This window comes from Sciurus vulgaris, assembly GCF_902686455.1.
Source record: "Sciurus vulgaris genome assembly, chromosome: 6".
NCBI classification, from domain to species: Eukaryota; Metazoa; Chordata; class Mammalia; order Rodentia; family Sciuridae; genus Sciurus; species Sciurus vulgaris.
In genome coordinates, this window is record NC_136466.1 from 19,332,579 (window position 1) to 19,346,784 (window position 14,206).

The window sequence follows — 14,206 nt, forward strand, 5'->3', positions numbered from 1 at the left end:
AAAATTGCATGTGCTCAGCATGACAGGCAACAGCACTAAATGATCTTCAATTACCTCTTGGTGCTAATAGTTAGCAATTAGCTGAATCTGTGATTCCAGGTCACATTTTTTCTGAGAAGTCAGAGGATTCTGAAAGAAGAAATAAAAGGAAAGAAGAAATAAAAGTAACAGGGGCTCAAGAACACTTCTTTTCAGCAGATAGAGATCTGTGAAAGGTCAAATTTTTTTTAAAAAAATTCTAGCCTGTCCATTTGCCAGTAATTGGATGGAGCTGGAGAATATCATGCTAAGTGAAATAAGCCAGTCCTAAAGAATCAAAGGCCTTTCTCTGATATGTGGATGGTAATTCACAATATGGGGTCAGGGAGAATAGAGGTATTTTGGACAAGACAGAGGGGAGCAGAGGGAGGGGAGGAGGAGGCATGGGGGTAGGAATGATAGTGGAATGAATTGGACATTGTTACCCTGTGTGCATATATGATTACATGACCTGTGCAACTCTACATCATATACAACCAGAAGGGTGAGACGTCATGTTCCATTTGTGTATGATGTGTCAAAATGCATTCTACTGTCATGTATAAATAATTAGAACAAACAATAACAAATTCTAGCCTGTCCCAAATATTAGGTAAATTTCATGTTCTTAGAAACCCTAGCTTATATTCTACAACTACAGCTATTCAGATTTTAGATGTTATAGGTGCTTCTTTTTAAAGTCTTTTCTTTGTCCATATTTCTTCTTAGTAGTCTGATCCAATCCACAAGTACATACAGAGTTCACAATCACTGTAGCAACCAATCAAGATTTTAAGTAAAAATTTTCATGAAGTTAGGTATTATGTTCATTTTTACTTTTTATTCCAAAGTTTGAAAAATTTCCCCTTTTATTACCCTCAAAATAGGCTTGTTACTCATTCTGACGTTTATTTATGGATCCACCAATAACTATCCCTCAATAAAGTCACTCGTTTATGACACCCCAATTAGTTGTATGGGCAACTCAGTAAAAGGATTATATGAAAATCATAGTTATCAATAAGCCCACAAATAATTCTGATCTTTTTTTGTATCTTTGAAGCATTTGCATAACCTATAAGGATAAAATATTGGTCCCACTTTCTTTATTTTGTGTAATCAAACAATAATCAGTAAGAACCAAGACTACTACAAAACTTGACTTCTGAAACGTTGAGGGTGAATTCATCACCAGCACACTCTTAAAAGCCACTGCAGAGAGTCTTTTCTTAAGTGCCCTTGAAACCCAGCAGCAGAATTATATTCCAGACCCCCAAAGAGAGCGAGAAGGTCATAATTATCTCACACCTAATTACATGCATTGCTAAAGGTAAATGGACAAAGTCATTGTTGTATGGTACATGGAAGAAAAAAAATTACTTTTGAATTTTGGTATTGCTGGCTCATTGATTCATAGAAAGTAGAAATTAATGCAAGGGCCCCACGTAACAATGGTGCTGCTGTGTAAACACACAGCCGAGCCCAAGAACACTGCCTTCGCTGTTCTGGGATGGGGCCCCACACTCACAGACTGGGTATTCTTCTCCTTCACTGCTGGGCCTAGTGAGGCCGCTTATTTTCTCCTTTTCTTTCATTGGTTACAGTTCTTTCTTTCTAGTGTCTCTTCTCCGCGTTTCCGTGGGACTGTTAGCTTCAGGCCTTGACTTGAAATAGTCAGAGAAATGAAAAATGCCATAGGAAAGAGAATTTTTTTACCCACACATTCCAAGAGAACACTGCCACTTTGAAACGCTGTTTACTGTGGCCTCTAATGGTGCCTGCTCCCTAGGAATGCTCGCCTAGTTGGGGTAAGTAAAAGCTCCCTGGAGAATAATCGCCTCTTATGATCATTGATTCCAAGCTCCTAATCAGGCCCAGAATATGACTATTTTTCTTTATATTGCTTCCAAATTTTCATTTGACTGGGTATGAGAGCCACATTCTTTTTCTAACTGAATGTTATATTTTTCTTCAATTGATTTCATTATGATAACCTGGTGGCAAATGCTACTTACTTCCTTACCCAACAGAGCCTGTAGCCTAAATGTGCTCGAACCTGCTTTAGGATAAATTATATATCCTGTGTTCATCCAGGGCTGCCCACGGAAGCAGACAGAGTTGGCACCTTGTTCTTAAAGCGAAAAGGAACCACAGCTTTGAGGAAAAGGATGGGATTGCTATATGGCTTCCTAGTTTCATCTGAATGAACCCTGAAACTGGCACATTTCAGTGGTTTCTGAACAATAGGTGGGAACTTTGACTTTCCTTGGAGTTCAAGGGAGGAGACTGTTGCTTAGAGAAAAATGTGGTTTTGGTGGGTATTTGCTGCTTCCTTCAGAGAAAGCTTCATGCGTGCTGGCAGATCTGTGATGGGTGTGTTTGCTACGGTTCTACTTCTGAGCACACTGATAAGGCTGGGGCAGCAACATCTCCAACTTCAAGGTGAAAAGGAAATTAAAAAAAAAAAAAAAATCTGAGTGCCAGGCATTCCACCTCTACAGGAATGCATGCACGTGGTAGAATCCGTTTCTCTGAATTTGCTGCATAACTGCATGTCCTAAGTGAGCCAGAGGGGCATTGGAATGGCATGGAGAAGCTTGACTTCTAATAAGGACCCTGTCACCCTGTTCCCTTCTTCTCCCTGTGGCCCCTTCTCTGTTTCCAGATCTTGCAAACATACAGAGAGTGCTAGAAGTGCTATTCCATTAACACATGCACTGTTACATTAAGTCATTAATCAGGCAGATCGCAGATGTTGTTTTCTTTCTAGATGTTACTATAATTACTCTTAATAACACCTACTGAGTTAGTCATTTCTTTGCCATTGATGACTTTAAAAAATATATATATCAAATAAATCATTTCTTCAACTTTACTTATATGGACTTTAGTCTACCTTGGAGGGTCCCAGATCTGGCCTCGGGTTTTCTCCAGGCATTGCCTGAAGATCGTCACAGGGTAAGCTGACATACAAGTGGGTTAACAGGCTCTTCAGGGAAGGTTGAAAGCCACATGCTGAGTTTGCAATCAAGTCCTCTTCCCCTTATGCTAAAAGAAGGGTGGGATCTTTTAAGGCATGTGATGCTGATAAATCCATTCAAAGGATTCTGCTGTCCTCAAAGGAATGGAGCTTTGCAGGGAAGGAAGCCCAGTCCAGCTACCTGATTTATAGAAGGCAAAAACCAGACCTAGAGAAGTGACCTCTCAGTGACTGAGATAAAACAGCCCCAGAACCTGAAACTGTGTTTCTTCCACCTGGTCATTCTCCAAACAAGCTCTGCCATATCAGGAGAGAATAAGAATCTCCTCCTGGACTTGAATAAACTAATGTGAGTTGGATTTCTTCCCCCTTCATTTTCCTAAGAGGAAAACTTATCCAGATGTTATTACATCCTGCTTTGAAACTAGGGATATCTATCTTGATTGATTAACTAGTACTGATGTCTCCTTTATCAGTAATATTTTAAACTTTTCTTCTAAAAGGTTGAAGCTTCTAGAGCTTTTGACCTTTTCACTGGTAGATCTCTATAAAATACACTTTTATTAAGAGTTTGAGTAAATGAGTAGTGATAACAACAGTGGTGTGGCTTAGCAGAGAGAACATAGGCGTGGACATCACACCTGGACTGGAAACACAGTTCTTCTTAATCACTGTGCCTTGGGCAAGTTACTCAGCCTCTTGAAATCTCAGAAAACATGATCACCAACTACAATGCAATGACTGGCTCATCAGATGCCCTTAATAATGATTAACACTGTAAATCGGAACCAAAGAAGGGGAAACATTAACTGCTGTGGCATTTTTTAATGTTTTAGAATGTATCGATGTCTAGAGGAAAGAGGGCCCTGATTTTCTGCTTTTGCTATTGGGGTCTCTGGCTGCTGTGGCCATGCAGGAAATTTTTGCAAATAGAAGCCTGCAAACAACTTGTTATTTGAAGAAGGCACTTTCATCTCTTAGCCAAAGATTTTTCAGCCTGCTCTGGTAGTGTGGTATAGTATCACTTTGAATGCCCTAGGTTAAACAGTACTGGAGCATAATAATACACTGAATCTTCCTTTGCTTCTCCTAGTTCATTGAAAATTCCAGATTGCTGCCCCATGGCTTGATGGTGAAATTGTCACACACATGCCCCCCTATCTCCTCCCTTTCCTCCCCCTCAAAGGTAACACAGAGCTGTGCTTTTCCAAATGTGTTTGAGAATAACAGCAGCTCGTTGGAAACACAAGCCTCGAGCCAAACAGTGTTTTATCGCTCACATGTTTTTGTAAAACAATTATTTCCATAAAAATACCATGGTCAAAGTCCCAACTATTTCATTTTTCGTTTTTTTATTGTAAACAAACGGGGTACAACTTGTTTCTCTGTATATGAAGTAGAGGCATACCATTTGTGTAATCATACCTTTACATAGGGTAATGGCGTTTGATTCATTCTGTTATTTTTTCCCTTCCCCCCACCCCTCCCACCCCTCTTTTTCCTCTATACAGTCCCTCCTTCCTTCTTGCCTCCCTCCCATCCCCCATTATGTATCATCATCCACTTATCAGTGAGCTCATTCCTCCTTTGGTTTTTTGAGATTGGCTTATCTCACTTAGCATGATATTCTCCGATTTCATCCACTTGCCTGCAAACACCATAATTTTATTTTCTTTATGGCTGAGTAATATTCCAGTGTGTGTGTGTATGTGTATATGTGTGTGTGTGTGTCACACACACACACACACACACATACACACACACACACAGTTTCTTTATCCATTCATCAATTGAAGGGCATCTAGGTTGGTTCCACAATCTAGCTATTGTGAATTAAGCTGCTATGAACATCGATGTGGCTGGATCTCTATAGTATGCTGATTTTAAGTCCTTTGGGTATAGGCCAAGGAGTGGGATAACTGGGTCAAATGGTGGGTCCATTCCAAGTTTTCTAAGGAATCTCCACACTGCTTTCCAGAGTGGCTGCACTAATTTGCAACCCCACCGGCAATGTATGAATGTACATTTTTCCCCACATCCTCGCCAACACCTATTGTTGCTTATATTCTTGATGATTGCCATTCTAATTAGGGTGAGATGGAATCTTAGGTTTGTTTTGAAATGCATTTTTCTTATTACTAGAGATGTTGAACATTTTTTTCATATATCTGTTGATTGCTTGTAGATTTTCTGTGAAGTGTCTGTTCATTGCCTTAGCCCATTTGTTGATTGGGTTATTTGTATTCTAGGTATAGAGTTTTTTGAGTTCTTTATATATTCTGGAAATTAGCACTCTATCTGAAGTGGCAAGATTTTCTCCCACTCTGTAGGCTCTTTCTTCACATTGCTGATAGTTTCCTTTGCTGAGAGAAAGCTTTTTAGTTTGAATCTATCCCAGTTATTGATTCTTTTATTTCTTGTGCTATGGGAGTCCTGTTAAGGAAGTCTGATCCTAAGCCGGCATGTTGAAGATTTGGACTTACTTTTTCTTCTATAAGATGCAGGGTCTCTGGTCTGATTCCAAGGTCCTTGATCCATTTTGAGTTGAGTTTTGTGCAGGGTGAGAGATAGGGATTTAGTTTCATTCTGCTGCATATAGATTTCCAGTTTTCCCGGCACCATTTGTTGAAGAGGCTATCTTTTCTCCATTGCATATTTTTGGCCCCTTTGTCTAGTATGAGAAGATTGTATTCATTTGGGTTTTTGTCTGTGTCCTCTATTCTGTCCCATTGATCTACTTGTCTATCTTGGTGCCAATACCATGCCGTTTTTGTTACTATTGCTTTGTAGTATAGTTGAAGTTCTGGTATTGCAATACCCCCTGCTTCACTCTTCCTGCTAAGGATTGCTTTAGCTATTCTGGGTTTCTTATTCTTCCAGATGAATTTCATGATTGCTTGCTCTATTTCTGTAAGCTACGTCATTGGGATTTTAATTGGATTTGCATTGAATCTGTATAGCACTTTTGGTAGTATGGCCGTTTTGACAATATTAATTCTGCCTATCCAAGAACATAGGAGATCTTTCCATCTTCTAAGGTTTTCTTTAATTCCTTTCTTTAGTGTTCTGTAGTTGTCATTATAGAGGTCTTTCACCTCTTTTGTTAGATTGAGTCCCAAGTATTTTATTTTATTTTTCGAGGCTATTGTGAATGGGGTAGTTTTCCTAATTTCTCTTTCTGAGGATTCATCACTTATTATAAAAATGCAATATATTTATGAGCATTGATCTTATATCCTGCTACTTTACTGAATTCACTTATGAGTTCTAAAATTTTTTGATGGAATTTCCCAGTTCCTCTAAATATATAATCTTGTTATCAGCAAATAGGGATAGTTTGAGTTCTTCTTTTCCTATTCGTATCCCTTTAATTTCTTTGGTCTCTCTGATTGCTCTGGCTAGAGTTTCAAGGACAATGTTGAATAGAAGTGTGTGAAAGAGGGCATCCCTGCCTTGTTCCAGTTTTTAGGGGGAATGCTTTCAGTTTTTCACCATTTAGAATATTAGCCATGGGCTTAGCATAGATAGCCTTTACAATGTTAAGGAATGTTCCCACTATCCCTATTTTTTCTAGTGTTTTGAAAATGAAGGGGTGCTGTATTTTATCAAATGCTTTTTCTGCATCTATCGAAATAATCATGAGATTCTTGACTTTAAGTCTGTTGATATGGTGAATTACATTTATTGATTTCCAAATGTTGAACCAACCTTGCATCCCTGGGATAAAACCCAGTTGATCGTGGTACACAATCTTTTTAATTTATTTTTGTATGTGATTTACTAAAATTTTGTTGAGAATTTTTGCATCAATGTTCATTAAGGATATTGGACTGAAATTTTCTTTCCTCAATGTGTCTCTGTCTGGTTTAGGTATCAGGGTGATAATTGACTTCATAGAATGAGTTTGGGAGGATTCTCTCTTCTATTTTATGGAATACTTTGAGAAGTATTGGAATGAGATCTTTAAAAGTTTTATAGAACTCGGCTGAGAACCCATCTGGTCCCAGATTTTTCTTTGTTGGTAGGCTTTTGATGACTTCTTCTATTTCATTACTTGAAATTGATCTATTTAAATTGTGTATGTCCTTCTGGTTCAGTTTAGGTAATTCATATGTCTCTAGAAACCTGTTGATGTCTTTGAGATTTTCTGTTTAGTTGGACTATAGATTTTCAAAGTAGCTTCTAATTATGTTTTGTATTTTAATCGTGTCTGCGTGATATTTCCTTGTTCATTCTGAATTTTAGTAATTTGAGTTTTCTCTCTCCTGTTTGTTAGTGTGGCTAAGGGTTTATCAATTTTGTTTATTTTTTCAAAAACCAACTATTTTGTCAATTTTTTCTATTTCTTTTGTTTCAATTTCATTGATTTTTGGCTCTGATTTTAACTATTTCCCATCTTCTACTTTTGGTGTCGCTCTGTTCTTTTTCTAGGGTTTTGAGCTGTAGTGTTAGGTCCTTTATTTGTTTTTTTTTTTTTTTTTTTTTTTCTTTTATCAAATGCACTCCATGAAATTTTCCTCTAAGTACACTTTCATAGTGTCCCAGACACTTTGATATGATGTGTCTTTGTTCTCGTTTACCTCTAAGAATTTTTTTTTCCTCCCTGATGTCTTCTGTTATCCATTCATCATACAATACCATATTATTTAATCTCCAGGTGTTGGAGTAGTTTGTTTTTTATTCTGTCATTTATTTCTAATTTCAATCCATTATGATCTGATAGAATACAAGGTAGTATCTCTATCTTCTTGTATTTGCTAATAGTAGCTTTGTGTCATAATATATAGTCTATTTTAGAGAAGGATCCATGTGCTGCTGAGAAGAAAGTGTATTTGCTCTTTGTTGGATGCTATGTTCTACATATGTCCATTAAGTCTAAATTATTGTTACTGAGATCTATGGTTTCTTTGTTCAATTTTTGTTGGGAAGATCTATCCAGCGGTGAGAGAGGTGTGTTAAAATCACCTAGTATTATTGTGTTGTGGTCTATTTGATTTCTGGAATTGAGAAGGATTTGTTTGTACATGGATGAGCCACTGTTCCGGAATAGATATTTATGATTGTTATGTCTTCCTGATTTATGCTTTCCTTAAGCAAAATGTCCTTCTTTATCCCTTCTGACTAACTTTGGCTTAAAGTCCACATTATCTGATATGAGGATGGATACTCCAGCTTTTTTGCTGAGTCCATGTGCATGGTATGTTTTTTCCCATCCTTTCACCTTTAGTCTGTGGGCATCTCTTTCTATGAGGTGAGTCTCTTGCAGGCAGCATATTGTTGGATCTTTCTTTTTAATCCAATCTGTCAGTCTATGTCTTTTGATTGGTGAGTTCAGGCCATTAACATTCAGGGTTATTATTGAGATATGATTTGTATTCCCAGTCATTTGGTTCATTTTTGTTTTTTTGACATGACTTGGTTTCTCCTTTATTTGACTCTTTCTTTAGGGTAGTTCCTCCCTTTGCTGATTTACATCATTGTTTTTCATCTCTTCCTCATGGAATATTTTGCTGAGAATGTTCTGTAGTGCCCGCTTTATTTTTGTAAATTCTTTTAGCTTTTGTTTATCATGGAAGAATTTTATTTCGTCATCAACTCTGAAAGTAAGTTTTGCTGGGTATAAGATTCTTGGTTGGCATCTGTTTTCTTTCAGAGCTTGAAAAATGTTTCAGATCCTTCTAGCTTTTAGGGTCTGGATTGAAAAATCTGATATCTGTATTGGTTTCACCCTGAATGTAATTTGATTTTTTTCTCTCGCGGCCTTTAAAATTCTGTCTTTATTTTGTATGTTAGGTATTTTCATTATAATGTGCCTTGGTGTGGGTCTATTGTAATTTTGTGTATTTGGAGTCCTATAACCCTCTTGTATTTGATTTTCCATTTCATTCTTCAGATTTGGGAAATTTTCTGATATTATTTTGCTGAATAGATTGTTCATTCCTTTGGTTTGTTTCTCTATGCCTTCTTCAATCCCAATAATTCTTAATTTTGGCCTTTTCATGATATCCCATAATTCTTGTAGATTCTGTTCATGATTTCTTACCATCTTCTCTGTTTGGTCAACTTTGTTTCCAAGATTAAATATTTTGTCTTCAATGTCTGAGGTTCTGTCTTCCAGGTGTTCTATCCTATTGGTTATGCTTTCTATGGAGTTTTTAACTTGGTTTATTGTTTCCTTCATTTCAAGGATTTCTGTTTTTTGTTTTTTTTTTTTTTTTAGTATCTCTAACTCTTTATTGAAATGATCTCTTGCTTCCCGCATTTTCTTTTAACTGTTGAGTGGTGCAATCATTCAAAGCCTGCATTTGCTCTTTCATCTCATTGTTTGCTTCTCTGATCATTTTGGTTATGCACATTCTGAACTCCCTTTCTGACATTTCTTCTGCCATGCTGTCATTGGATTTTATTGATGTAGCATCTAGGTTTGTTTGGGACATTTTCTTCCCTTGTTTTATATTGTTCAGGTATCTACCCTTCTCATAGTGAAACTGAGATATTGCAGATTTCCTCTATTTTCTAATAGTGTCCCTGCAGATTTCAAATAACTCACCTTCTAGCCTTAAGTAGCCTGAAGTCTTGGAGGAACTTGATAATGCAGTACTCCACAAGAAAGCTGCCCCTCTAGGGGTGGTGGCCTTCAGGTGGGGTATATTCCCTGCTGGTGGGCAGAGGCACCTCTACTTGTTGACTGATGGTCAGTTAAAAGGGGGACTAGACTGTGGGCTGGGGCATGGCCGCTCTGGGCCTGAGTCTCCGGTTCTACTGCCCTGGGAAAGCCTCACCCGGCAGGGAAGACACCTGGTGGGGAAGTTTTCCTGGGCAGCTCTCCTCCGAGATGCTCCCTTCGGTCCAGAACTGCCACCTGAGCTGGGCAGCCCTCCTCTGCTACATTCCCAGGGGTCCAGACCTACCCCCTGGGCCAGGGAACCTCGCCCTGTGAGTGAGTCTCTCCCTGGGCTGTCCTCTCTGACGTTCTCTGGGGACCAGACCTACCACCCAGGCCTGGGTCCCTCGCTCTGCGCCATAGCTTGTCGCTGGATGGTCCTTCTCTACAATGCTCCTGGTTGTCCCAGTTCATGGCTCCAGTGGGGGAGTCTCGCTGGGCCACTCTACTCCACGAAGTTCCCTGCATTCCTGGACTACTGCCCCATCCAGGGAGCCCACCCAGTGGGAGAGACTCACCCAGCGGCTCTAAGTTGGTCCCGAGTCTCTCAATACCTCTTCTTCTTGAATCCTGAGTCCTGTCAGAGGGCTTCCAGTCTCCTGTAGGAGTCTCAGAAAGGGAGTCACCCTTCCGATGATGATGGCCACACCCTCAGGAATAATTCAAAATGCCTGCACCAGCCTCCAAGGAAGCTGGGGAGCCCCAGGAGTGTGCGCTGAGTCAGCACAGAGGCAAGTGCAGTGTTATTCCGCAGTAGCAGGGCAGGCAGGCTCAGCGATGGCCACTGACCTCAGTGTGGGGGTTGGGCAAGCTCCTGATCTCCTTTTACAACAGAGATTGGGAGGCAAATTCAGTGTCCTAATAGAGCAGTGAGACCTTACTAGAAATCAGTGATATTTTATTATATTTAATTATTTTTATGGCACATTAAGGGGTGGATTGAAAGCTTCCTTTGTAAGTGTTGACACATTTTTAAGTAAAAAGTTAAAATAATACAATTTGGCATGTGAGTATCATGGTGGTGAGTACTCTTAGGAAATACTGATACACTAGAGAGAACCTGGTTACATCAGCACTTGATTTCCATTTGTGCTTCTGGTTAGCCACACTCTGGGGATACTTTTCTTAGCCCCAATTTTCTCGTATTTCGAACGGAGACAATGATGACACTGCAGAAATTGTTTGAGAGCTTATGTATGAAAAATAGCCACCGGTCCTCAGAACGCGGTCAGTACTTGCTACTTAGTCCCTCAAGCCTTATTTTGAAATGACCTTGGTGTATTTCAAGATAGCATTTCTCCCTGGGCTTCAAGTTCCTTATTTGTAATGGTGCAGTAAAGGACGCTTGATGATCTGACAGTCTCCTTCCAGCTCCTAACTAATATGAATTTATGCGTATATATTTTGTATGTGTGTTACATAGACAATAAATTCTGTAGTCCCTACCTTTGTGTAAGTACAGCTCAGGCATACATAGCTCTAGTCCCCTGACATAAAACTTGAGTGCTTGAGAATGATATTGAAAGTAGATGGCTATGTTGGAAAAATAAAAAGTCAAGACATGAGGAATGTGGGAGCTGATACACATTTCAGAGCTCAAAGGTAATTTCATTGTATTTTATTATCATCTGTCAAACTTAAAGCAATACTGAGACTAGAAAATAGATTGTCACAGAGGTTTCTGAGGACAATGGTTTCCATGAGTTGGTGTAAATATATTCAGAGAGACTTGTTCCTACTTAATAACCCGCGTTTTCCTTCTGAATTGCTGATGCGTTTGCTTATAGCATTTGAAAGGCAGTTTGTCCTTTGCTGTCAAGTGAACTTGATGGAATAATAGAAAAATCTGAAAAATTCAATCAGATCGTGTTGCTTCTCAAGGGAATTTCTTGACTCCTTATTCCATTTAAGGAGAAAAAAGATAGCGTGTCTTTGATCTTGAACACAACACTAACCAAGTTTAACAGTGTGGGGTCTAGTTAGCAGGTCCCATATTGAGTTTTCCCTGTCAGCACCCCAAGGGATGACAATGACAAGGTTTTGGGGGTCCTTGAGAAGGTGAAGCAATACCTAAGAGGTCACCACAAGATGGCACTGTTTTGAAATCAGAGTTTGGAACCGACTAATTTCTCATTTACAACACTGGTGTCAATCTGAAGACCTGAAAAGTAAGAAAAAATGGTGAAGTTCGCTTCTGTTAATCAGAAAACAAAATAGTCTTCATTGTCTCTTCCATAGCTGTTAAAGAGGCCCAGAAGCTAGATCCTTTCAAATCTTAGTAATTCTAATGAAACAGCCCAGTGAGGCTATTCGACTTGATTCAGCAGGCATCTAATTGAAAATCACTATGTAAGACACTCGGAATCATAGGACAGTGATTCAGATTTCTGTCTCCTTAAGTTCCAGTCTCCTTATCTATAAGCAGAAAATAAAGTATTCCTTCCTCACAAGATTTAACTGAGAACTAGAGGTTGTTAAAAATAACTAGAACTACTAATATTTACTGCATACTGACTACCTGCCAGGTACTGATTGGGGACTTTTATCTGTATAGGATCATTAAAGGCTCAATAAATCCCTGAGATATTAGTATAGGCTTGTTATAAGCATGGGAATGGACCCCAAGAGGACTTAACTAACTTGCCAGACATGTGGTAGGAGCCCACTGGAACCCAGAAAGCCTGGTTCCTCATGCCTCCACTTTAAGGCTTAAAAAAAACTTTGACATTGTCCTCATCCTTTCTTTAGTTGAACCATATGAAACTGTAGATATCTGACTTACAAAATTAATTTTGTGTGATGCTGCCTAATAATCACTAAGTGTAATAGGAGCAGTATTTCCTATTACTAATAATAGTAACAATAGTTTATTCTTGAACCTCATTATTAAAAAGAATGCAGGTGGAATTATTAAGTAAAGACCTCCAGCTTGACAATCAGGAACTGAGTGAAATCTAGATCACCACCACTCCATCAGGACATAGAATGTTGCCAGTCCTCTTGACAGTCCCTGAGGTACCCATTCCCAGTGTTGCTGAAGGGTGATGGAAAATAATATTCCTGCAAGATAGCCCCTGAAGAAAAATGGAGAGAGGTGCAGCTCGGGAGGAGGGAGGGGAAAGTAGCCAAGGATTAACCTCCCAGCAGCCCTGGGGGAAAGGGGCAGATAGTGAATGCTGGGCCCTAAAGCTTCACCTTCCCCCTTGGCAAATTGTTCCTAAGTGGAGACACAGCAAATGCCAATGGGCAAGATTTGAGTACTCATCCCTCGAGGTCTGAACTCTTATCTCCCCAGACAACAGTGAGTTTCAAACTTTTTACTACTGTCCTCCTAAATTAAAGTTTTAATCTAGCCCCTGATGGTCAAAGCTGCACATACAAGGCTTCCAATGATTACTTCCTCCTCATTGTACCCTACAAAACCAAAATCCCCTCTGTAACTTATGGCCATTTTCCCATCCGGAGAATGGGTCTCCGTGGGTGCCTGAGTCGGCAAAGGAATAAAGGCTTCTCTGAATCTGTTGAGATCTACATCCCGTCCTTTTGCTCTTACAGTTGCTTTCTCTTTTCCGTAAATGTCACCACAGTCCTAACACCAAGGATTAAATTTGCCTGTCCTTAAAATCTGTGAACAGAGTCACCCTGATGTATGCTTTTGTGTCTGGCTTTTTTCCTCAATGTCGTTTCTACATTCAGGGATTCCTACCTGCCAGAGCATACCTGGCCATTGCGATGTACAATCCCAGATGGGTATTTTAAATTTCAGAATATAGGACTATTCAGTAACTCTTAGACACTGAATGAAGTGAACAGCTTATGGTAGTTGAGAATTTTGACATTATATTCCTTCTGATGGGATCATATTTTTCAAACACCAAGCTCCTCAGTCATTGTAATTAAATCAAGCACATGCAAAAGTCGATGGAAAATTAAAAACAAGAATCCAATCTGATGCCAAGATCTGAGATGCTGTATTGTGCCCAACAGGCACACATGTCCTATTAGTAAGATTTGTGGTTATTTATCAATTAAATCAAATAATAGGGTTTTTTTTCCTGTTTATGTGTAGTTTCCACATAACTGCTGAGTTGTTGAGACATGAATATTTATTACATTGCAGGGACTTTACTACTTTTTAATAAGAGCTATTAGGTTTTTTGTTGTTGTTGTTGTTGTTGTTGTTGTTTTGTTTTTGTTTTGTTTTAACCTTGGTGACCCTGTGAAAAAAAATTCCTGAGGCGCTGGGGTCCTGAGAAAGTTGTACCTTTTCCCCCTTATCTTTTTGAAAAAGACACTTGGACAGCTGATCTTCAGCCTTTCTTCTTTTCTGGGATATGCATATGCATTTGGGGCACGATTATAACTATAGCTACATCCTAAAAGTTTTCGTATGACATTCTTTTGTTTTCCAGTTAAAATATTTTCTACACCTTTGGGTTATTTAGTAATCTTAAATACTCTAATTGGCAACCTTTCATGGTACTGTTTTTGCAGTACAGGGATTGAACCAGGGCCTGGGGCTAGGCAAGCGCTCTACCACTGAG

At 39.1% G+C, this 14,206-nt stretch overlaps 1 protein-coding gene across 3 annotated transcripts in view; it reads left to right on the forward strand.

Annotated features, from left to right (window-relative positions):
• The window catches only part of ATP10B (ATPase phospholipid transporting 10B (putative)), a 323,628-nt gene that overhangs the window by 78,467 nt on the left and 230,955 nt on the right, over positions 1 to 14,206 (forward strand). Inside the window, exon 1 of one of the 3 annotated variants that reach the window (XM_079143824.1) lies at positions 1,571 to 1,826. The exons of the other annotated variants lie outside the window; for them this stretch is intronic. The gene's annotated coding sequence lies outside the window, so the exon portion shown is untranslated. Of the gene's footprint in view, positions 1 to 1,570; positions 1,827 to 14,206 lie in introns of those variants that run through there. 3 annotated transcript variants of the gene reach the window in all.